This window comes from Anolis carolinensis, chromosome 4, assembly GCF_035594765.1.
Source record: "Anolis carolinensis isolate JA03-04 chromosome 4, rAnoCar3.1.pri, whole genome shotgun sequence".
In the NCBI taxonomy this organism is placed as follows: Eukaryota; Metazoa; Chordata; class Lepidosauria; order Squamata; family Dactyloidae; genus Anolis; species Anolis carolinensis.
Window position 1 is genome coordinate 53,061,240 of NC_085844.1, and position 26,073 is coordinate 53,087,312.

The following is a 26,073-nucleotide window of genomic DNA, read 5'->3' on the forward strand; positions in this document are numbered from 1 at the left end:
AGTATCTTTGCTTGTCTGCTGTGACAAAATCATGAATATAACATTTGTTTTATACACAAACTGAATTAAGGAGTTCTATGCAATTGGTAGAGTTTTAAAACATTACAGGTTTAAAGCTACCAACTGACAAGGGTAAAGTTTATTTATGGGCAGGTTGAAATTCCAGTTTTCCAGTGATGTACAGCAGATGTTCCCATTTCTTTCTCCCTTTTACTCTGACCTAATTTTGATGGCTAGATTCATATGGGACAAGCCTGCTATCTATCCTTGAATGTCATTTAGGAGCATGTAATCCTATCAACTGAACTGCACAGAGCATCTGTAACTGAGATTTATTGAGATGGAGATCTGATAAATCCTGCACTGAGCTTGATGGAAAGCAGGGAAAGGGATATTAAAATGACCTGATATAAAAATTAACAACATATCATTATATATTTAATTATAAAAAATAGTTTGGCAAATAGTAATTACATCTTTTGTTACATGGCTCTACTTACTTTAATGGTAAAAAGTAATTTAGGTTCAAAAAATAGTTATTAGCCTCAAATGAATGATTTCAGAATGGACTTCATTGACTTATATTATACATGTTGGTTTAGATTATTTACTGCTTTTGTTTCTTCCCTTGTTTCCTCTTGCTTCTTGTGGCAACAAAAATCTTTAAATGTGAATTATTATTATTATTATTAAAATGGTACCAGCAGTGAGGAACATAATATTCATGAGCAGATATGAAAAAATATGAAAGTATAGAATGCAAAGTAAGTGGTTTTGTTTTCTGCTTTTGATATTTTGTGTACCACTTCCTGTTTCTTCCTTTTCTTTTCTTTTCTTTTCCTGCAGCACCCCTGTTTTTGAACTCTTAAAAATCACTACATTGATTTTATATTAAACTGTGGTATGAGTACCATGCATCTTTAAAAAAGATATATAAAAACCACAATACAGAGCCACCTGTACTTGATGTAACCAATAGAGACAAGAAGAGGTCAGCTTGTATGTCAAGCTCAAGCAAACGTTCCTAACACTTGTCAGCACAGGTGTTAGAAAACTGACATGCTCATTTATACCGTATTAACATCTGTTGCCACAGTACTCAACCACAGCAGCAACAAAATAAAAGTAAATAAAGACACTCCAGGAACTTGTGATTACATGTGACATCTTAGAAAATATTTGTCAACTTCAGTCATTGTCCTGTACAGAAATAGGCATGTCACAGATGAGAAGTGATGTACTGCAAAGTTGAGGATGAAGGAAAGGGACACAAATAGTCTGAAACAGAGGCTATTCCCTATTGTTTATTTGTTCCAATGTGCATATTCTTTCACCTTACCTGATGGCATCACAGGGCAGTTCAGAGCCATATAAATTATGCTACTGGCTATTTTCAAAGTGACTTACTACTCTTTTCTCTCTCTCTCTCTCTCTCCCCTCCCCCCCTCTCTCTCGTTCTTTCCCAGAAACAAATTCATGACAGCAGCTTCTTTTTTAAGGGCTCACAATTTTCCATCAACATAAGTCACACATTTTTTGTCCTTAGAGCACCTTCCACCTAAATTACGTATTAAATGACTGAAGAAGATCAGGGTACTTGGCTTCTTAGCCTATGTCCAACCATCCAATCACAGTTTTTTGAATGCTGCAAGGGGGGAAATGCTAAAGGAAGAATATAAAAGAAGAGGTTTCTAACCCATATTGGTTTCTGAACCAGTGAAATGTTCCCTCGACATTTAACTACCAGCTTCTTCATTACATATCAGATTGGGTCAGAAGGCAGAAATGTGATCAAAATAGATATTGAGCAGGTGTTAGACACTGATTACTTGGGACTTGTGTTCATGGTATGAGATGGAGGTGGTAGTGAAATGTAAGGGAACAGTTCAGGCCAAATTCTCTTGGTGACATAATTAAAGGTGAAGTCTCAATATCCTTGCTAGGCCTGGTTAAATATACCCACTCTACCGAATGGGATCTGGCTATGTCTTGATCCAGCATGCAAAAATTGGTTGAATAGGTTATAGGTTTACTGTAATTTAAGTAACCAGCAGGATGTCATCAACATGCCTGTTTTTTTAAAAATGTGATTAGAAAGAAAGGGAGGAAAGAAAAGGCAGAAAGAGGGAAAGGAAAGAGGATGCACAGGATAGGCATATGCATTAATAATAGCTGGCTATATTTCCAAACAGATATTTACTTGAACTTCAGGAGGAGCAAGAGCACTGAGATCTTCTGACCATTGAATACAATCTAATAAAGATAAAAGCATTCATTTTCAGTATCAGTGGACTTGGAAAACATGCTTCCAATTTTATTACAGGAACTGGGATGCTGAGATTTTAGGGTTGGTTCCAGCAAATTCGTGTGGTAGTCATATATGATCAATCAGGGTATCAAACCCCTTCAATTTATATCCCACCTCTGCCCTTGAACAAGATGTCTTTATACCCCACCTGTTGTGACTGCGCCTTTGGGGATTATGGTTGATGGGGATGGAATTCGAAGAGGAAGAAAAAACCCTCGTGATGAGGGTTCACTGGAGGAGTGGCGCAGGAAGCGACTTAGAGAGCTATATGGGGGATCTTCTGAGGAAGATTCAGATGGGGAGATGGATGCTGAGGAACAGGTGGTGGCTGGGGAAGCGGGCACTGAATGGGCACAGCCACCAGAGATGTCTGGGGATTTGGGGTCTATGGATACTTCTGAACCTGGGGTTTCTGCAGGAGCTGATCCCAATTGGGATGCTTGGAGAAGGGAGGATGGTTCTTTAAGTGTTCATGGGGCTAAGTGTGGGCAGGATGATTGGGACTCCGACGAATTGCTAGGTACTCCAGATCCACGAGCTCTAGCTGTGTGGAGCTCAGACTCTGAGTAGATTTGGGACACCTGGTGTTTGGGTGTGAGTGTTTGGTCACCCAGGAGGAAGGGGAATAAAATGGGAATGTTTGGCCAATGCACTTTGCGTGTGGCAAGGTGTTGCTGAGGCGCCATTGGGATCTCTGTGTTTCCATGAAGACTGGACTTGGTCTATGACTTGAATCTGCTGTTATCACCTAGCTTGGCTCTCGCTGTGTCTTATCGTGGACCTGTTTTGGATGACTGCACCCTCTTCAGACCTTGGATCAGAATTTGACCTTGCTACTGCCTTCGCCCTGTGATTGATGACTACTATCGGCTTTTGACTCCTGGCTTGCTCTTTGGACACCGCTGTTATCTCCTGACCTGACCTTGAAATCCCGGACGACGTCTTTTCTCCATCCTTTTGGAGCCTTCGGCTTTATCCACATTGTGGAAGCAGTCTACTGCATTCTTAGTTTGTTTGTTTGTTTCCTGACCAATTTGGTGTTTTCTTTTGGGAACTGTTCCTTTGAAAACTACAGAGCCGGCTGGCAGGGCTTGGACTCAGAAAGTGCAGTTTGCACTAAGTTTGTTTAGCTTTGTTTTTACCTGCTTGTGTTGCTGAATTTTTGTTTGAACTGCTCTTGAAGCACTGATAGTGAAGTGTTTCAAGGTTTTTTCTGTGTTAACATTACTTTTTGGCTTATCTGCTGAATAAACTCTATTTTTGTTCGCTAATTGGCGTCTGACTCTTGACACCACCTTTGAACTTATAAAAATATTTTTATTCAAAAAGGAATAAAAAGAATTAAATGGAATTGGCTTTGTATTATTTCACAAACTTATTTATACAATAGTCAGGAACCTCAATTAAACTCATTTCCAGATACTGATATAACACTACTGATTTTAAAATATAGCTATAGCTATATACTAAAAAGATAGTTATTGATGTGATAATGGATGCACACTCGGATGTTTGTTTGTTTAGCCAGAAGGCCTTATGGTTATGGTGGAATGAGGATTTCACACTTCAGCAACATTTCTAAAAGGGACACATGCTTTCTCTATTTCAAGAAATCAAAGTGATAGAATGAGCAACATTTTAAAAAGGAGACATGCTTTTGCTACTTCAGGAAATCAAAGTGTTAGAATGAAATTTTTAAACTCAGTGTGCATTTGACATTTCCCTCTGTATAGCCTTGACGCAGCTTACCCCTGAATTAAGCAGAATATGTGATTTATCCTTCTAGTCTAACATTTCTTGTTAGTTGGTAGTGGGATGACTTGTAAAGTTCAGCTTTTTAATGCCATTATAAGTGGGCAGAGAGTATTATGCTGAAGGGGTAGGCATTAGAGATGTGCGCAATATTTGTCTCATTTGTTTCATTCGTGTTTCTGTTTTGTATCATCCATTCAGATGGCACAATCAGAAAGACCCCCAACCAAACAAAAACTGACTTGAAATTGGCTCCAAGCCTGCCTTTCGGATCGATCAGCTGTAAGCCCTGTGGAGCCTGGGTGTGTAGGCCCAAAGCCTGCTCCCATAGGCCCAAAGCTCCCAGGCTTATGGGTGCAGCTTTGGGCCTAGGCACCTGGGCCTCACAGGACTACAGTCGAGTGCCAAGCAAGGAGTGATCCTTACTTGGCAATTGTCTGTCGGCCCTGCAAGGACCGGCTAGGCATGGCCCAAAGCCTATGTTCCCGGGCCTCACAGGGGCTGCTACTTAGGCTGAAAGCCTGCACCTGTAGGGCCAAAGCTCCTGGACCTACAGGTGCAGGCTTTGGTCCTAGGCGTCCGGGCCTTGCAGGACTTACAGTTGAGTGCCGAGTAAGGAGTAATCCTTACTTGGCAATCATCTGTAGGCCCTGCAAGGCCTGGCTAGGCATGGCCCAATGGCAGCACCCATAGGCCCAGGCACCCGGGCCTATGGGTACAGGTTTTGGGCCTACCACAGGCCTGGTGGGGTGGAGGTTGGGAGTGGCTGCACCTCCCCCTTCCTTTGCCCAGCTCCTAACCAGGCATTTGAGTGGGGCAGGCTGATGCTATGGCTTTGGCCAGTGCCTCCCCCCCTCCGAAACCCCCCCCCCATGAAACCAAACAAAAACAAAACAAATGTCTGACCTCCCGATTTCGGGAGGTCAGACAAAATTGCATCAGGGCCTCGACAAAAGCTGGGACACCAAACAGAACAAGGTAAGTCCTTAAAGCACATCTCTAGTAGGAATTCTATGTAGTTCTTATTAACCGTTCTATGAAAATGTAGGCTTGCTGGAATCAAAAGATGGCCAACTCTGCCTGTCTTTAACAAAAGTTTGATGACATTCAAAAATTGCACTCATTCATTTCATAAATTATAAAAAATATTCAAAAGCTTTCTAATTTGGGGAAATATTGAAATATCTCCATAAAGGAAACAAACTAAGAACACCACTGCATTTGTCAATATTTTGGTCTGATGACTAATCCATCAAAGCAAAAAATTCCTGAGCCTCAGAGCACATTAAGGTCAAATACCAGGCTCCACACTATTATATTATCTGTGAACACATTAGGTCTCTATTCTGTATCTTAACAGCAATTCAGCAGATTGAAACTAAGATGACAGGTATTTCCTGAATGCATACCTCATATGGTAAATCTGTGGCCCTAGACGTAATTTGAAAAGTCCTCCTCAAGTGATCAATTCAAAGACCCTTCTCAGCATTGCAATGAGTGAAGACATTGAAGAAGGAGGGGAATTTGAGGAGCAGGAGGAGACATATTAAATGACATATTGGCTTTAAAAAAAGAGCAAAAATATTCTGTCCACTTTTAGCATGGCCCCACTTATAATTTGCTTCAGCTTGGCCAGCCACTAATTTTGGCAGGCACTGCCCACTGTTGGAATATGGTTCCCAGCAGGATAAAGAAACTATATTTCTGATTTATATCCTTTCCAGGAAAAGAATCATGTTATCACTTTTAGTGTTAGGCTGCTGCTAAAGGAACAGTACCAGTAAAAGATTTCAAGAAAATTCATGTAACAAGAAATTCAGTGATTAGGAGAAAAAATTCATAATTTATTTATAAAGTGATGGTTAAGTTTCAGAAATGAGAAGTAACTTTTGTGGTCAAGCAGCATAAAAAGTGTGGTCAAGATTTTTAAAAGTTATTAATGATGAAAAAGAGAAAATCTAAAGAGGCTGCATTTGTCTTTGCCTGAGCCTACAGGGAAGAACAAAAGTTGGTCTCTCCTCATCATTGAGTTAATTCAGTGCAATTTGATCTCAGCTTTAGAAGCTCAGGTAAACTGAGGACAAAGTGGGAAGAGGAAAGAGAAATTGGGATGATTTCCAACACATTTAAAAGGGGTGAGAAGCAGAGGATTACTCAGGACATTCCCTTCCAAATAGGGACAGTTGTATTGAATGGGGCCCATGAGATGGATTGGATATCTACTTTCCTTGTTTTAAAAAACTATTTTTCAGAATATGCATTGCACCTGCATGAAATTGATGTCACCCTTGGGTGCTTCTCATGGGTTTTTCCATCAGCAACTGGTAAACCACTGAGTGTACATTGCTGTCATATCAACCTTTGATCTTTTCAAACATGGATGTTCTTTTCTTATGTGCTATCATCCCTTTCCAGATGTAAGTTGGGTATTTTTGGCAGTCCTGGAGTAGAAAACAGCCCCCCCCCCCCCCAAAAAAAACATGGTACAGTTTGAAACCCCATTTTAAGTCTTTTGCAAGTGATAGAATTGCAAGAGGACTGGCAATAGATAATAAATGGATCTACACAAGGGAGGGAGGTGCTATTTTTAGAAATTTAGCAGATATTAAACATATAGTCAATAGGGAAAGTTTTTGTTCATTGAGGGAGGTGACTGGAGATAGAGCACGAGTGTCATTGCAGGGGGGATTATTGAATATGATTTTTTTTTTTTGGAACATACAAATATAATGAGTGGCATACCACCTGGGGCTCAGGACTTGATTTACTGCAGTGGAGAAAAGGCTGTCCATTCCCGTTTTACACATTTCTTCTGATTTATATATGCCATTAGGAAGGATTTCAAAAACTCTTCATCCTGATTCTTCACAGATATAATTTAACTTAATATTGTTACTCCTAAAGATTTGAATAGGCTTTTGTCTTCTTTGGATGACCACAAGACCTAGAAAATACAAACAAAACAAAATGGTACCAGAAAGCACCCCTCATCCATGATATTTTCTACAAAAAATCAGGGGATATTTTCCTATAGAGTGGTAGTCACTCTGTAATTACAAATAAACAACATTTTCCTTGTTGAACATATTGAATAACAGAACTTAATAGATACAGAGAAGAAAAGACTTCAGGCAGTCATATACATCTGACTTGCATACAATTTGTAATTATTGAACAGGCCTCTCCCTGCCACAAAATCTGTATATCTCCCCACCCTTTCCATTATTCCCTCCTTTGATCTCTCCTCATTCCTTTTCATTGTTCCCAATTTCTTTTCCTTTGTGTATGACACCACTTTAATTGCCATGGCTCAGTGCTATGACATCCTGAGATTTGTAATTTGGTCAGCCACCAGCATTCTTGGGCAGAGAAGGCAAAAGACCTTATAAAACTACAGACAGCAGGATTCCATAGCATTGAACCAAGGCAGTTAAAGTGGTGTCAAGCAGAATACATTCTGTAGCATAGATGCACCTCAAGGAAGCTGAGCCAGGACAAACAGGATAGGATCCTTGAACAAAAGGGTTATCTATTTCTCTAGTTTTCCTTGCCATTGCTGAAAGCTTTGGCATTCTAACACTTTCGTTTTTAAAGAAGGAATTCAAAGCACACTCTAACTGTCATGTGCAACCTTTTTAAGCCAAACTACAAAAAGTCCACTTTTTACCACTGTGGGGTTCCCCCTCACATGCCAGTCAGCAGTGTATGCCAGGCTTGCTCTAACTTACATACAAATTCAACTTAAGAACAAACCTACAGAACCTGTATTATATGTAACCTGGGAACTGCTAGGGGTGTATAAAAGAGAAAAGGGGGATTTGATCATAGTTCCATAATCCATCCAATGAAGTACTGAAAGACCAAATATTCTACCCAAAAGAAAGTATACAAAAATAAAATATAGAATCTTCTTTTTTCTTCTTTACAGGTTCCATGGAACCTGTTAAAATATAGAACTTTTAAAAAGAGGTCACAATCTGACCCACACATTCTCTGAGAGTGCCATTGAGCAGATAGATCCAATTAAGCTTTCCTAGTATTGCTGTTAATGTTCATTTTTCTCCCTACTTCTCTTAACAGTTTCAGAAATGTTAATGAAACTTTAAATATAGAAATCCTAAATGTTACTTTTTGTTTCAAAGAAAATCATTATGTTCTCCAGAGGTGTGGAAAAGGATGCTTTGAAAAAAAAAACAAAATCATCTGCTATGTGTTTCTCTTCACTTCCTATTTTAAAAAGTTTTAACCAGTGGGCTTTTAAATCTGCCTGTGAAAACTGTGCAGCGTAACTTCAACTGTCCTCTTGAGCAGCAGCAGCTACATAGTTCCTCTATACTGCTGCTTTGTATTGCTTCCAGCTTTAACAGATCTTAACAAGGCCTATTTAAAAATATATACTGATCATCCAAGCTTGACGGAGTTGTCAGATATCTTCTTCCCCCTGCCAAATGCTTTGGTACAAAAAAGAAACACACCTAATTTAAACCTTCAGTCACATTAGAATGCTTTAAACTTTACACAGTTAATTTGTTCTTTTGAACTTGGTAATGTGAATGCTTGAATGAACACAGGTTGGGATGTTTCCCTGCATTCAGTGGAGTTCAAAATGAAAGTCCTTTCTAAATGAAAATCTAAATGAAAGACTAAGGAGGCAGCCTTTTCAGGAAGGCATTCAATGGTAGACTTGTTTGTAAGATGCAAACCAGCAAAAAAGAAATACATTCTCTACAAAAACAAGGGTTTTAAAACTTCTATTTCAACTGAAATGAGTTGAAAATAAGAACCTACAGAAGCCTGAAGCCTGATATATTCTAACATAAACCCTAATTTGGGTGCATTTATTCTAAGTTTTGTATCTTAGCATGGCAGCCTTAAATTTGAACTTACACAGTCACAGGATTCTTTATCAGATATTATCAGATAAATTGTCATTAAATATAGACATTAAGTATCACTCTTCTTTTGATTACAGAGTAAGGTTGTTTTTAAAAATGTGGACAGCCTCTTTGGATGCATCTTTTAATGCGATTTGTTGAGTCCAGTCCAATTTTCTGTGTAAAAATAAATTATATGCTTTATATCTCTCATCTATTTTATATAGCTCATTATCTATCATCTATATATCATTTCATCCTCTGTAGAAATTATGTCACCATCATATGTGAACCTTTTTGTTCTGATGAGTAAATAAGGTATTAACATCTCTCCCACTTCATATGTGATGGTGCTTACTGGAAGAATATTTGTTTTAGTTGCAGTTATAGAAACGGGGATCTTGTGACTTGTTTTCAAGCATATCTTCTGCATTAAATCCCATGGTTATGTTGTTGATAATTGTGTTATTTAATTTTAAAGTTTGTCTAAGGGCCCTTTCACACAAGCCATATAACCCAGAATATCAAGGCAGATAATCCACAATATCTGCTTTGAACTGGATTATCTGAGTCCACACTGCCATATAATCCACTTCAATTTGGATTTTATATAGCTGTGTGGAAGGGGCCTAAGAGACATAAAGAAACATAGGCAACATGTGATATACTGCTTTTTCCTGCTTCTTAGCGGGGGGTTGGACTAGATGGCCCTTGAGGTCTCTTCCAACTCTACTATTCTATGATTCTATGATTCTATGATTCTATACAAGTTTGAAAGAACAGTTTATATATTAAATATTACAGCAGATTGGTGACTTCCAACTGCACATAGCAACCAACACAAGAAATATAAATTAACCCATAACTGATTTACCTTTGATTTATGAAAAACTTAAAGTGTTGCTGCTGTTGTTAATTTGGTGCTTGTTATACATTTGAGAGTTATGAACATTCTAGAAAAGACTTAGGAACTGAAGTAATTTTGAGTTCAGGCAGCATTGTGAATAAGAGCACACATACTAACTTGTACTTTGAGAGAAAATGTTTCTGTAACTGCATTTGTGTGAGCAATAGACTTTTGGATAGGCATTAAAGTAGGCATAAAAGCATGCATGTCTTTAAAGTTACAGACTCATGAAGAAATGTTGAAAATATATAGTACAAAAAGACATTCCAAGTCACAATATGGTGAAGGAGGAGAACATCTAGGGAAGTCATACACAGAGACTGTGTGTGTGTGTGTGTGGGGGGGGGGTCATATTACTGTGACAATAGTCCTATAGCATTACAAAGCACATAGTTCCATTTGGCATTCCTTATGACATGTTGTTCTTTCTTGCCTTTTCTCCCTAAATCATTCATTTTCAGATTCATCACATGAGCAAGAGCACTCCATTTTTAAAATAAAAAAAAACCTTGAAAAAACTCTGGATAATGGGCTTTTCCCTCCAATCCTGCTGTTCTGGAGTAGACCCCAGACATTGTTCATTAAATCTCAGTATAAAGATTTGGTTAGAGAGACCATTAATCCTTAGCTTGCCTATGTCTTGAAGCCATGGGAGAGAAGTCAATTCAGCCTTAGCTTTCACTCCATTCAGCTTCTAAAATCCCAGTTGGATGTCCCCCAATGAGGGACTTCTTCCAGTGGCAAACCAAGAATGGGCAGCTTGGACATCCCTGAACAGACTCAGAAGTGGAGTGGGCAGATCAAAAGACAATCTGGCAAAATGGCACCACTTAAAAGAATCCTCCACCTTGTGCAACTGTGGAGCAGAGCAGACAACTCCACATCTGTATGCTTGTCCACAGTGTCCTGCCTCATATACAGAGGAAGAATTATTTGAGTCTACAGACAATGCCATCACTGTTGCCTGTTTTTGGTCAAAATATATTTAGCAGCTATTTTTATCAGTTTTATACTAATTTATGCAATGCTTTTGATACAAAATAAATAAAGCTTCTAAAATGCCAGAGTCCAATAGAATTTGTAACAAGTAAGTAATCTGGGGAGCAGTTAGTTTTCCAATATTTGTAATGCAATCATTTTACAGTAAAATGTTATTGGAAATAATTTAATTACAACAAGAACAAAAATCTCTACACATCATGTCAATTTTCCGGGAGACTGTATTTTAAAACATTGATTGCATTGGGAAAATTGGCACTCACTGTGATTAGGTATATATAAAACAGTTTCACTGATTTATCAGTAAATCTACTTAGGGATTATTCTAATCAATACTGTGGTTCTTATTCACGATTATTCACGATACATCTGATCCCCTATTGGATAGCCTTAACATTTTGCTGTCCGATAAAGCATATTTAGATTTTTAGCTCATCATTTTCCCATTAAATAAAGAAAAAATGAGTCAGAACAATCGATTTCACTGTAAGTGAAACAACTTCAAAATTATCACAGTAATTTCGATCCAGTTTGAAATGACCGATAGCAAGCAAGTGAATGGCTAAGATATAACGCTACAAAAATAGAACAATGAATTACATTGAAGTGATTGTTAGGAAAAATTATTGAAACCATATAATATGGTCCAGGTTTTAATTTCTAAATGACCATTTCAATACCCCTCCTCCCCAATATATTTTTCAATTGATCCAAAAAGAAAGAAAAGTATTAGACATTTCCAATGGAACAACTACAACTTGGGAAAAAGTCATTTGGTCAGACAAAATTCCCCAAATCCCTCTGACCATAATGACCATTGGCCATACTTGCTGGGAGATTGTCCAAAAATGATATTTCCTGAGTTCTGACTGCTAAATTTCTTTCACTAGTTTTGAGTGAATCAATTCATACTGTCATCAAATTACTTATTATATAGGAAGACATTTTTCATTTCATGTATTTGCACAGACATACATTCAGTTATTTTCATCCTCATGGGTAAAAACAATAAATTTATTTGTTAAAAATATTAAAAGTGAGATTTTTTAATTGGTGCCATTCTCTGTTACATGATTACATACTGGTAATATTCTTTGAAGCAAACACTATACATTTCTTGACCTGAGTAACAGCTTAATTAATCTCCCCATATTCTCCAGTATTATTTCTGACACAATGATAGGAGTCACCATACTGTAGTAACAGATCTTTGGGGGAATCAGATTGTTTTTCTAAACCAGTTAAAATTGATCCAAGTGACCACTTAATCAGAATAAATTTTCATTAAACATCTCACAATACAGGAGTACTGTAATCAGTTAAATAACTGATGGTTCAGTTAAAATGAAGCTGCAAGCCAATTCAATAAAACTGGAAACAAAAACTCATCTTTAATTAGCCTATCTTTGTAATCTTTCTTTAAACCTTTTCCCTGCAACTGTTTTTCCCCTGTGTATGGTAAGGTGTTGGTCTAAACCACAGATTCTTAAATTTTTTCCACTTGTGACTCCTTACTGGCTGAATTTTTTTTCTTGACTCTTGATATGTAGGTATATAAAATAGGTATAAAGTCAAACATTTATGGATATTAATTCAGCATTTGCAAAGTTTGCTAAACAGGCTGATTTCGCTTTTTTATGAAGTACAGCTGAAGCATTTTAACATTGTAAACACCACATGTTGTTGCTAATAGATTCATATAAATATCTAGGTCAGTGGTTCTCAACCTGTGGGTCCCCAAGGTGTTTTAGCCTCCAACTCCCAGAAATCCTAACAGCTGGTAAACTGACTGGGATTTCTGGGAGTTGTAGGCCAAAACACCTGGGGACCCACAGATTGAAAACCACTGATCTAGGTGGTGTTCAGAAACTTTTAACTCTTGCCAATTTTTATGACCCAAACATTGAACTAAGGGGGCCCCATTTGGGTTCAGGACCCATAGTTTAAGAGGGTCCTGAACCCAAGGGTTGAATCAGCATTTGCCATTTTGGATCAGCCCCTGGATATGTGGTCAATGTCAGAATCTGGAAGGTCTTGGAATTAAAACACACTCACAATGAAGATCACTGGAAACCAGTCTTTATTTTTCTTCCTGCCAGAGTCCCAGAAAGTCAGTTCTAATTATCCTCTTTATGCCCCTGTATGTACCTAGAAAATATCTCCACACACACCCCTTGCCAGTTTGCATTCTCACAGTCCTAAAAAGGAAAAAAATCCATCTTTTAAGCTAAATAAATATGTGTTGCCAACAAATTGTATCCCTATTTACTAGCCATGCTTGGAGTAAACCTATTCATTGTCCTGTGAGTGATTAAATCATCAACTTGAAAAAATCAATATGATGCTTGAACTATCAAGAAACTATTTAAAAACTAGTAAATATTTAAAACTCTTTTAACCCAGTTGATGGACTGATCACTGCAGACAGAAAAAATCCCAATGTGATGGCTAGGCTGGCTATTGTTTTTATTATTAACAATAACAAGAAGCCAGAATTGTCAGACAGAGGTATGGAGACAAAACTGTGCCGTTGTCATTATGTGGGATAATGCTACTCCCCAAAACCCATATCTTCCAGCCTGGCAGTACCCATGCAGATGATTTCTGAAGCTCTGAAGATTGGGGTACTAGGAAGCGACATCAATGTTCTGTTGATCACCGAGTGGGTTAAGATGGACAGTGGGAGAGACCACTCTGCATCCTGCTGCTACTTCTTGTCTCAAAGCAGCACACGTTGGGAGACCACTGTATATTTCATTACCCAGTCATTACCCCAATCCGTAGTGCCTCAGAAACTCTTTGGCTGGGTGCCCAGAAACCTTTTTTTTAGGCATTGCCAACCAGAACAAAAATAGTTTTCAATGGGGTAAATCTGGTCATTGATGATCCAGTCCATCATATCATTATGTAACAATTGAATTGGATGTCAGCCTATAGTGAAATTTAATTTTAATAGGCACATTTTGAATGGCAATTGTTTTATATAGAACTTTTATATTGTGCTTAGTTTTATGTGAACGGCTATGGTCTGGATGTTAATGAACAACTACAGCTAAGGCCTTTATTTATTTTATTTGTTTTGAATGTCTCTCTCCCCCCCCCCCCCCCCCAATTTTGGAATGATTATATTTACACATGTGTACATAGATATCGTAGAGATGTGATCCAAGTCAAAATACAGAATGAAGAGAATTTTATACACAATATTTTTAATAATTCTGTTTATGAAACAAAGTTTATCTACATTGAATCCTGGGAAAGCATAGGTGTTAGCATGTAATGGCCATCCATTTGAATATGGGCGTATTTCAGATTTTGGAATTTCAGGTAAGGGATATTCAACTTGTGTTAATACTGGGTGCCCTGTTAGGAACAAGATGAGACAAATTGAAAAAGTAAGCAAACAATAAAAATAAAATAATGTGAAACACAGATGTTTGTATCTAAATTTTGAAAACTTCATATAACATATTTCTGATGGCGATGGTAGTAAAGCCAAAGATGAAAGGTTCCAAGTGATTGCATTGAAATGAGATATTATAGCTTCTTCTTCTTAGCATAACTATTTGACAGAAATGTGGGTTTGCAATTGGTACCATTTACTGTATTCATTATAATTTGTCATGAGTCGAAGGTATAACTTTTTCTGCCTCATCTGTTCTGTGAAAGGTAAAATAAATGGTACTGCTTTGACCTTTTTTAGTATTCTGTAATTTGATTCGCTTGCCATTCCTATCTTCCCCTGTTTACAGTCTCCACAACTTGTGACTGGAATGGACAGTCAGTCAAAACAGAATACTGAAAAGGTCAATGCAGTACCATTCACAGCATATTTTTCTCAGAACTCATAGAGTATTTAAGTCTATAATCTTGATTTTGCTGACAGACTGCCATGCAAGCAGGTGAAGAGGAAATGTGGGGAAAGCCTTGGACTTTGGGTCCCCCTTTGTGAAAATAGTTGTGATTTAAGAAGGGTTGTGACAGAGAAAGACTGCTAGAGTGGCCACAGGGATATTGCAAAAGTCTTATTTCCATTTTTCCCCCTGTTTGTTAAAGTTCCTGTTTGGAGCTAAGCAATAGAAAAAAAAATATTCAGATTTATTTTACTTCCCCTCAGACATGCTTTTTTTATATAAAGGAATGGAAATCCTGGATAGGCAATAGTGTAAAGGTAAAGGCAAAGGTTTCCCTCTGACATTAAGTCTAGTTGTGTCTGACTCTGGGGGTTGGTGCTCATCTCCATTTCTAAGCTGAAGAGTTGGCGTTGTCTTTGGATGCCTCCAAGGCATGACTGCATGGAGCAGTGTTACCTTTCCACTGAAGCAGTAATTATTGATCTACTCACATCTCCATGTTTTCAAACTGCTAGGTTGGCAGAAGCTGGGGCTAACAGAAGAAGCTTATCCCGCTCTCCAGATTTGAACCTCTGACCTTTCGGTCAGCAAGTTCAGAAGCTCAGCACTTTAACCTGCTGAGCCACTGAGGCAATAAGTTACAACCTCTTTAAGTGAACAATGGCAATATGAGGAAACATTACTGACCTTTAGGATGTAACTCTGTGCCCACATATTATGACCATAAATTCCATTAAATTTACCATGTTTTTAGATAGATATGCATAAAATTGTGCTTCATCACTTTATTTTCTTCTATGCGCCCATGAATAAATGAGGGAATGAAGTGGGAACTCTGTAAACCCTCCAAACAAATTGGCAAGGATTGCTAATGTACATCAGTCAGTAGAAACAGCATTCATGCGCGAAGGTATTATCTTATGCTTCCAAGACTCTTTGCCTTTGCATAATATAGCCTTTTATCATAGACCACATACATTTTCACACATAGGAAGAAGTGAGGACACATCCCTAAGAGTATCGATTTACATCACAGAGTTGTCAGGATAGATAGTCGCACACTATCTAACCCAATTACTACTGCCAGCTCTAAGGAATGTTTTGATTTTCAGTGCTAAGTTTTGTTGTATTTCCAACAGGTAGGACAAGATATTTATGCAACTAAGAGAGAGAACTTCATCAGTTCCATTGTCTGTGCTATTCTGCCCTATATTTTGAAACCAATGCAGAGGAGCCAACATGGGTGTAGTCATTTGAGTGTTAATTTATGACTTGGGGGGAATAGAGTTCAAATCTCGACTCAGCCATTGAAGCCCACACTTTCGCAGCTGCTGAGAAGATAGTGACAACCCCTCTCTGAACAAATCTTGCAAAGGTCCCATCCACTCTGACCACTTAATGCAGTTCGAAGCTAGCCTCAACCTGCAACAGCCAGAAAACAAACTGCCACAAAAGCATGTGAAATAAAGTCCTTAATGCACATCAGTATTCTATGTAATCATGATTTGGCCTTCAAACTGGTTTCAGGTCTTCCTACGTAATCATCTGCTCTGTGAAACGACTTTCTTTGATGCCGGTTTGAAACTGCATTAAATGGTCTGTGTAGATGGGGTCCAAGAAAATCCTGTGATAGAATAGCCTGAAGCTGGAAAAAATGTGAAGGTACATGTTGAACAACAAATCAGTGCATTTGTCCAGCAGAATTGGAGATCCTAATGGAATCAGAAAATAGTAATACCCTGCCCCCACCCCCACACTCATTCACCCATAAAAGCAGCTCTGAAAGGCAGATCTGGGGCTCTGTGAGTGTGCATGTTGCAGACAGCTTAAAAATAAAGGGGAGAGGAAGAAAATTTCACTATGCTGATTGTTAAATATTGCCTGTTGGATTTAGGCTACAATAACAATAAGTTAAATTACTGATGATTTAATGCCTTTTCATCATATGCTGAATCTGCTAACTAAGACAGCCATCTTATTCTATTGAATGATGAGGCCAGTTTTGTGTGAAATAAACACATCTACAAAGTTTTATCTTTCCATTTGGTGCAGCTTAATGTGTGACATGAATTTAACAAAATTAGCAATTCTCTTGAAAGTGTTTCTGTTCTAAAAATAATGTTCTAATTTTTGGCAGGGGATGTAAATAATATCTCTGTGTCTCTGTCTAGGCCCAGAGCTTTGAATGTTTGGCATTTAAATCTGGGTTTGAGTTGCTAGTGCTGACTTAGGACCCTTCCACATAGTCATGTAACCCAGAATATTGTGGCAGATAATCCACAATATCTGCTTTGAACTGGATTATCTGAGTCCACACTGCCATATAATCGAGCTCAATGTGGATTTTATACAGCTGTGTGGAAGGGGCCTTAATATTGCCCCTGCTCTCTTCCCCCTCCCAAAGGCTCCTCATTTATAACATGATTATAGTCTACAATATAGCACTTTTCTATGCTGGGAATGTATTGGTTTATAGAAAATAAGGAATGGTTCCAGACTTAGCACAAGCCTTATATGTATTGTTTGAGAAATCTGTAAATTCAGCATAGGCTCCTGGTGTAAAAGATGCAGCACCCAAACAACTGAGATGTGCCTTGGCTAGGTGAGGCCAGATATGGAAGATGTTGCTGCTCTGGTGCACCTGAAGAATATAGAAACAGGGTTGTTGTATGTCTTTTGGGCTGTGTGGCCATGTTCCAGAAGTATTCTCTCCTGATGTTTCGCCCACATCTATGGCAGGCATCCTCAGAGGTGTGGATAAACTAAATAAGGAAAGGAAAGAATATATATCTGTGTAGAGTCCAGGGTGTGGCAAGAGTCCTTTGTCACTGGGAAGCCAGCATTAATGTTTCAGTTAATCACCCTAATTAGCATTGGAAAGGTTTTTGTCTCTTGCCTGGGGGCATCCTTTGTTAGTCATTAGCTGTGCTCTGCCCTCAGAGTGTTGGTTCCCCTCCACTGTTTTGATTTTAGAGTTTTTTAATACTGGTAGACAGATTTTGTTCATTTTCATGGTTTCTTCCTTTCTGTTGAAGTTGTCCACATGTTTGTGGATTTCAATGGCTTCTCTGTGTAGTCTGACATGATAGTTGTTGGAATGGTCCAGCATTTCTGTGTTCTCAAATAATATACTGTGTCCAGGCTGGTTCATCAAGTGCTCTGCTATGGTTGATTTCTCTGGTTGAGTGAGTCTGCAGTGCCTTTCATGTTCTTTGACTCTTGTTTGGGCGCTACATGTGGTGGTCCCTATGTAGACTTGTCCACAGCTGCATGGTATCCGGTAGACTCCTGCAGAGGAGAGAGGATCCCTCTTGTCCTTCGCTGACCGTAGCATTTGTTGGATTTTCTTTGTGGGTCTGTAGATAGTTTGTAGGTTGTGCTTCTTCATCAGTTTGCCTATGCGGTCAGTGGTTCCCTTGATGTATGGTAAGAACACCTTTCCTCTGGGTGGATCTTTGTCTTGACTCTCATGGCTTGTTCATTTCCCAGCCACATTCCAAACCACTCTGCCTGAACTAACTTTCTTGATACAAACCTCCTCCTTTCATGCTTCACTTATGGATTTATTTGGTGCATGAGAATTGTGTTCATTTTTGCTCTGTTCTTTTTTTTTTTTTTTTTTTTTTACAATTCTATGGCTGCTGGTTTTGAAATGGGCTCAATCCATTTGGGGAGGAAAATGGGGCCTGGGTGATTTCTGGAGGAATCTTTAGGATGGGCGTCTGTAGTGAATCTTACCTGGTAGGCCGGAAAGGGAGCCTGGATAACAGTATGGCAGGCCTCCATGTTGGGAGAGAATGCCAGGGAGGCAGCCATCTTGGGTGAGGATGGTGGGAAAAGGGGAGGAGTTAGGAGACTCCTAGGATTGGCCAGAGGAGTGGGGAGGGCCCCAGAGGAAGAGAAGAGGAGAAGGTGGGAAGTGGAGAGGTCTGAGAGAGAGCTGGTGTGTGAAGATGTAGGGTTTAAAGAACTGGGTTCACAGGGAGAGAATGGAGTGCTGTGAGTTGACAGGAAAAGGTCAGACAGCAGTTTGATTTCTTGTGAGAGTTAGCACAAGAGATTGACTCTCTAGGTTGGGTTAGTTAACAGGAAGAATTCTAGGGTAGTGTTAGTTAAGAACCCAGGGGACTAACTAGATAGATTAGTCAAACTTGTCACTATTCTCTGAAATAGAGCGAAGGGTTTGTTAATAACAGATCGGTTTGTTTAGATCTGTCTATAAAATACTGAAAAGCAGAGACATCACACTGGCAACGAAGGTCTGCATAGTCAAAGCAATGGTATTCCCCATAGTAACCTATGGCTGCGAGAGCTGGACCATAAGGAAGGCTGAGCGAAGGAAGATAGATGCTTTTGAACTTTGGTGCTGGAGGAAAATCCTGAGAATGCCTTGGACCGCAAGAAGATCCAACCAGTCTATCCTCCAGGAAATAATGCCTGACTGCTCACTGGAGGGAAGGATATTAGAGGCAAAGTTGAAGTATTTTGGTCACATCATTAGAAGACAGGAAAACTTGGAGAAGATCATGATGCTGGGGAAAATGGAAGGAAAAAGGAAGAGAGGACGACCAAGGACAAGATGGATGGACGGTATCCTTGAAGTGACTGGCTCGACCTTGAAGGAACTGGGGGCGGTGACGGCCGACAGGGAGCTCTGGCGTGGACTGGTCCATGAGGTCACGAAGAGTCGAAAATGACTGAACGAGTGAGACGATGATGATAACAAAGTGAAGAGAACTGAAAAAGCAGCCAATTCAAGCTGAAGTGCTTTTGTAACAAATCACGCTTTTTTGTACCTCTCAGGAGTGGTTAGTTGTCTGTTTTAAAATAAATAAATCTTATTCTATTTAACTGTCAAAAGGTCTCTACAGCACATCATTCCATTGTCAAGCCTTTGTGATAGTTCCATCATTAGCAACTTCCAGTTACTACAGAAAAACCTCTTAATAAACAGTTGTTTGGGAGCCAGGGGTGAAAGCAGTGTTGGCAGGAGTGGGAGCAGTTTACCTCAAATATGTTGGAAAATTCCTAAAACCTATTAGGTTGGTGGCAGCTTTAATTCAAAACAAAGTTTAAAAGACAAGCAGGGTTCACTTTACCCTAACACATAACCATCATTGTCCTGCTATCATATTGTATTCACAGGGGTGGGATCTTTTAGGTGTGTGGAAAGGTCTGCCCTGCCTTAATTATAGTTGTCCGTGTCCGTGATCTCTCTTCCCCTTTGTGATAGCATCATATTCAGATGTCATATTCAGCATGAGATTTCTTTTTCTAAATCAGATATGGAAGAAAGTGAAACTGACATATTTTCCCATCTCTAGTTTCATGTGTGAGAAAATTATTTTAAGGTTCTATAGCACTTCAGTTGCAATGATCAAGGATTTTCAGCCTATGTCATGCTTGGCATGAAAATGCCTCTAGCAATGTATTTTTCCAGAATATTTTTAAATAAAAATTGACACATTTTTCCTTGTTCAAAAGAAACTGTTGATGTTTACCTAGAGCAAAATATTATAGATTCTATCCATTGGAGTCCCCATTGCTCACCCCACCCTCCAAAGATATAGGAAAGTATGCTTTCTAGGTTAAAAATAGCTTTCTAATTTATTATCAAGCACTAAACAGTAATGGGACTGACATCTTTTCTAATCTTGTGGTTCACAATATACACCAGGGTGATAAGATCTGCTCTGTGTTTTTTAAAAAGTATTGCCAAAATGAAATACTGAAAAGTTGTAGGTATACACATACATAAACATATAATTCTTTTGAAGTAAATTTCTACCAAAGGGATATAAAAGTAACTTAGTAACATCAAGGGGTTTTTTTGTGCAAATTTTGGGACTCTGCCTAATATAAGGCTAGTTAAATATTGATATTCATTTATCAGTGTCATCCACTCTGTGCTTCAAAGATCCTGACTTCTACTATATAAAGAGAGAAATCAAATCTTCCCTTTGCTCCACTCCAAATTTGATTTCCAAATGATAAAAAGCAACAGATAAAATGGTAGTTTCAAACAGTGAAAGAGTTTTGTTCGAAACAATATCCTGCTTTTCCTCTGAGGGTCACACTTACTATGAAAAAACATGAAGCGGTACCTGTAAGTAGCATATTCCAGAAGAGGCCATTTCCTACTGCAGCAATTGCACACATGGGAGAAATGTACATTAAAACTCAACTATATAAAAGATTCGCAGGATATCATAATGGCTTATCAGGGCTGGGAAAGGGTTATATTACTTCCTTTAGCACAATTAGAGCTAAGCTCATCACCTGTAGCTAAGCATTCCACAGACTTGAGAATTTCCATCAAAAAGTCTGTGAATTTAATTTTACTGTAGCTGGATCTACACTGCCAAATAGTGCAGTTTGTACTACATAATATGGTCAGCATAGACCCACATAATGCAGTTCAATGCAGTTCGAATTGCATTATATGCATCTACATTGCATTATTTGGCAGTTTAGATCCAGTCTGTGAGACTGTTTCATAATTGTTTTCTTCCTTGATTGTTATTATTATTGGGGGGATGTGGTGGAAAGAAGGAAGTCTAGTCTTTGTTCTCTTGTTTGGCTAATATAGGTTGAGCATTCCTTATCTGGAATTCAGACATCCAAAATTTTCCAACATTTAAAATAATTCATTTTGTTAGCTGAGATAGTGACACCTTTGCTGATATTTTGTTTAATGAACAACATTTTGTGAAATATTGTGCCTAAAATTATCACCAGTATTGAAATATGGGTATGAGAACTGTCATAGACGGTGGAAGTTTTCCTTGCTATAATCTACCACCAGCATCAATTAGGAACCAATATATTGAATACAATTTTCTTTTATACTAGTGGCTTGCTATAATCTTATATATTTGTTGATCTGTTGATCAAGTCTGAGTATTATCTAAACTCAAATTAAATAGACGTAGCTTTCTGGTTAAAAGGATGTTTGTTCATTTGGGACCTTGTGATACAACTCTTTTTCCAGTACATATATGTTGCTGAAAATTTTACAGTGAAAATGCATGCAATCTTTTTGGAGCAATAAACTTAGAATATCCATATTGTGTTCACACCTGAGCTCTGGAAAAAGAGACAAAACCACTTTTCTAGATTTAAAATATAAACCAGCTGTGTATTGCAGTCTTTGGTAGTGAAGTAGTGCGGAGCATACCAATAATGGCTTCAACATATCCACTTGGGATAAAAAGGCCACAATCTTTATTGAATACAGATGAGAAAGATCAGTCTAGCACAGAACAGGGATTCTAAGACTGGGTAACTTGTCTACTGGTCAAGAGTCTTGTACATTTGTATAGGATCGCCATCTGTTTCTGTTTTGTTTCATTCATAAGGCCCTGTTTTAGTTTTTGAGCACCTCTCCTGAGAATAGGCACATTTCCAAATGAGCTTTTTTGTTCTGGTTCCAAAAGAACAAAAATTTTCGAACCATTGGCCAACATGGGCAGCCTTCCCAGGCTCCCCTTCCCCTCAGTTTTAGGGCTAAAGGGGTAAAAATCGCAACACATGGAACCACATCGACCACTCTTAGTCCATCACATTTTATAACATTTGGGTCACCCCTGATTTTTAAGGATTTTTTTTCCTTTCCATAAATAAAATCTTCTTAAAAACATTCCCTCCCTCCACCCCCTTGCTGGCCTCACCCTCTAACTTCTCCAGGAGCAGCAGCAGCAGGCAAGCAGGGCAGGGCAACATTTCTTCCTGTTAAATGTCTGTGAAAGATGCTCCACACAATACACACACAGCCCAGTACCCACACAGTCCTAATATTTCACTTCTTCTTTAACGGGGGGGGGGGGGGGTGTTAATTCCCCTGCTATTCCCATCATTTTTGGCAGTTGTATGGTTTGTCTTGGAGCTGCTGTCTTGGGTCCTTGCTTGCTGCTGCTACTTCTCTCTTCTCCTTCTCCTCTTTTGTCTCTCATGCAAGGAAGGTGCCTCCAGCCCCCTCCTCTTCTTCCTTCATGCCTCTTACCTTCTCCTCCTCCCTCCTCCTAGGCTCCTGGAGCTGCCTCCTTGGGTCATTGCTGCTGCTGCTGCTGCTGCTGCTGCTGCGGCTGGGCTTACTTTAGAGTAAGAGGCACGCAGAAGGAAGAAGAGGGAACTGGAGATGTATTCTTTGCAGAAACAGAGAAGCAGCAGCAAGCAATGACCCAAGGTGGTGCCAGGGCAGCACCAAGAGCCAAGGAGGAGGGAGGAGGAGCAACATGCACACTCTCCAAGGCATTTTAAGGAGGCTTCCCATTTGCAGATAAGGAAGAGTGATGGCCTCATGGAAGAGCTAGGATTATACATGTGTAAAATCCCCTGCATGGTTCCCCCTCACCTTGCTCCCAATATTCTCAACCCAAGCAGATCCCCATTAGCAATAGATAATATCCAATAGATAATATTCACTCAGGCTCATTCTCCTCAATTTTATCCACTCTCATGCACAACCCAGCAAAGTTGCAGCAAAATGACATCAGTAGCACCACCTTTACAAATCCAGAATTACAAGCCATCTAAAACAACAGTTTTAGAGGGACTTTGGGAGGCTGCTCTAAAGGCAAATAAGGAAGTTACGTAGTTTTACAGAATATGCAGATAGAAGGCTGTGCTGGTCAGCCCTGCTACAAAATTGATGCTGTTTGGCAGCACATTAGCTGCCATGGCTCGATGTTATGGAATTATGGGAGCTTTAGTTTTACAAAATCTTTAGCATTCTTTGCCAAAGAGGGTTGATGCCTCAACAAAATACAAATCCATGGGAAGATACAAAAACTTTTCCACAGCAATGACCCATGCTAGAGAGTGGCGTCAAACTGTTTTAATTCTGTAGTGTAGATGCACTCTTAATTACTATTAAATAAAATGAATATAATGATATGTTTATGCCATCTCTAATGATAGGGTCATGGTCTAGGACTGTTAAGGTTAATAAATCTTTGCTAGTCTGTATTCCTTCATTGCTATTTCTCTTAGCACTCTATAGAAGTCTTGACGCAGTATATATTTATGGTGGTTTTCTTTTCGTTGCTTTCTCCCCTCACACCCTGTTTTCCTGTATTATGTGATCTGCAGCCATCTTCTTTCTCTCTCTTCTCAATAAGAACATGTTTTTGCAGGGTTTCTTCTGTGAGAGGATACAAAAACTTTTTCTGATACCATGTCATCCTCACCCTTTTTTTAAAAAAAAAATACACCTGTGTTTGACTCTGCTTTGGAAGTAGCACTGCTTTTATATGATGTATAAGGAAGACTACGTGGTTTGTTTTTGTTTTTTTGTTTTTGTCTCAGATAGGTCCTGGGCATGAGTATGGATTGATAAGGGACTGATAACTGTATAACCTCTGGATGTTGTTTAACTTCAGCATTGCCAATTACTCTGTCTTGACCTCATCAGATGAGGTAAAATCAAAGTCCTAGGATATTTTCCCCCATCTGGAGGATGGAGGCCCATACCAGACATCACACAACATAGTGTGGAAACATTGCCAGGCACTTTCACTCCAAAATGGGAGGCCTCCCATGTTGTGCTGGCTCCAATGAAGTCAGCACAGAGCCTCTCCGTGTGGGCGATATGTTCCCTATGTGATGGGGAAAGTATCACCGAAAAGGCAATGCATGTGGGTGACAGATTCACCCCGCTGCTCCCTCTTCCCTCGCAGAAACCAGGTGAAGTGGGATTCTTCACCTGGGCTTTCTGATAAGGTTATATGAACGATCCACTGCTATCTCTCATAGTTTCCACCAAGACCCAACATCTTACTAATGACCAGGAATGAATTATTTTAGCATATAATCCATTCTTTTAAAAACTGAATGTTTAAGCTCTGTCCCAAAGGTATTATAATTATGGTAGCCCTAAAGCTGAAGTCTTTCTTTTTTGCATTACCTACAATGAACGGTGGGAAAAAAGGATGAAATGACCAATAGACCTACACCTCGCTGCTATGAGCTGCAATATTTTTTCACTGATTTCCCCATCTGACTAGAAGACAGGGTCATTTAAACTAGAAACAATCCAATAACCTGAGAAAAAAACCCATTCAATTCAATGCAATTTATTTTTCAATAGCGATATATGGAACTTTTCTATCATACTGAATGAGCTGGGCTAGTGGAAAAGATAATGTTCTGCTTTTCACAGCAAGATATGTTGGAATTATTAACATTTTTACACTGATTTATTGAATTATTAATAAATGATATTTATATCCCACTTTGGTTCCCAAAGAAAAAGTGTTCTTCTTGTTTTGAGAAGTGTTGCTTTTCCTAATTATAAATGATGTCTTCATCAGGCTGGTAACTAATCATCTATCTGAAATACACTGTTGTTCATTGTTAAATGAGTTGTTGATTGAAGCCCACAAAAGCATAGGAAGACTATATGAAACAGAAATGCTTGCTTTTGTTCTTGGAAAATTTGTATTCCTGTGGGTCATGATGGAAACATTTAGAGGAAAAAGAAAGAATATGATGTTTTATTCAAGGGCTTCAAACTGAACCTTTTTTTGATATGAAAGAAGACAGCAACATGACTCTGTTTTATTTTTTAACATGATAACATGGTAGCAATAATTTCTCATCAAATGGTTCACTGCTTTCAGAGAGAATGCATGAGAACGTATAGCCATAAGTTACATAGAAGAGAACTTTGGTTCAGAGTTAAAGAAACTGCAATTCAACTAGCTTCTAAGCTGCAGTTAAACTGCCATGGGAAATTATCAGATATTTCTTCCATGTTAGTGTTTTAAGAAAAATATGGAGAAAATAACTTTACTGTTTTAAATAGGATGTTCTCAGTTTCACTGGCAGCCTGAGAAATGCTCCCATCTCAGATTTGATACAACAGCCTCTCCAGTAGTCAATATAATTGCCGTTAAACTGAAAAGGCAAAATGAAAAGAGGGCTAAATAGATTTGAATGGGAGATGGGGAAGGAATTATGCTTATTTGCTCACACTGCCTTATTATGAGAGATTTTTCTTTTTTCACATATTTTTATATATGACATTGTAGTTATTTTAAGTCTTTCATAATAAAATACCAATGGTTTAGATTTTTCCAAATAATAGGCTTATTATTTTTCATCAAATACAAACATTTTTCTTCATCCTAAGTTTAGTATGCCCAAGATTAAAATATCACCCATTATCTGTCCATAATGGACAAAGACAAATGTTGTCCCTACCTTCGAAAAGATGTGGGAGGAATGAAGACCCGAATAATTATTGCCCCATCAGCCTGACATCAATACAAGTAAAGATTCTAAAGCAGTTTGTTAAATGAACAGAAATTATTGCTATGATAACTAAAAGTCAATGTGGTTTTCTCAAAAACAAGTCATACCAGACAAATCTTACTTTTC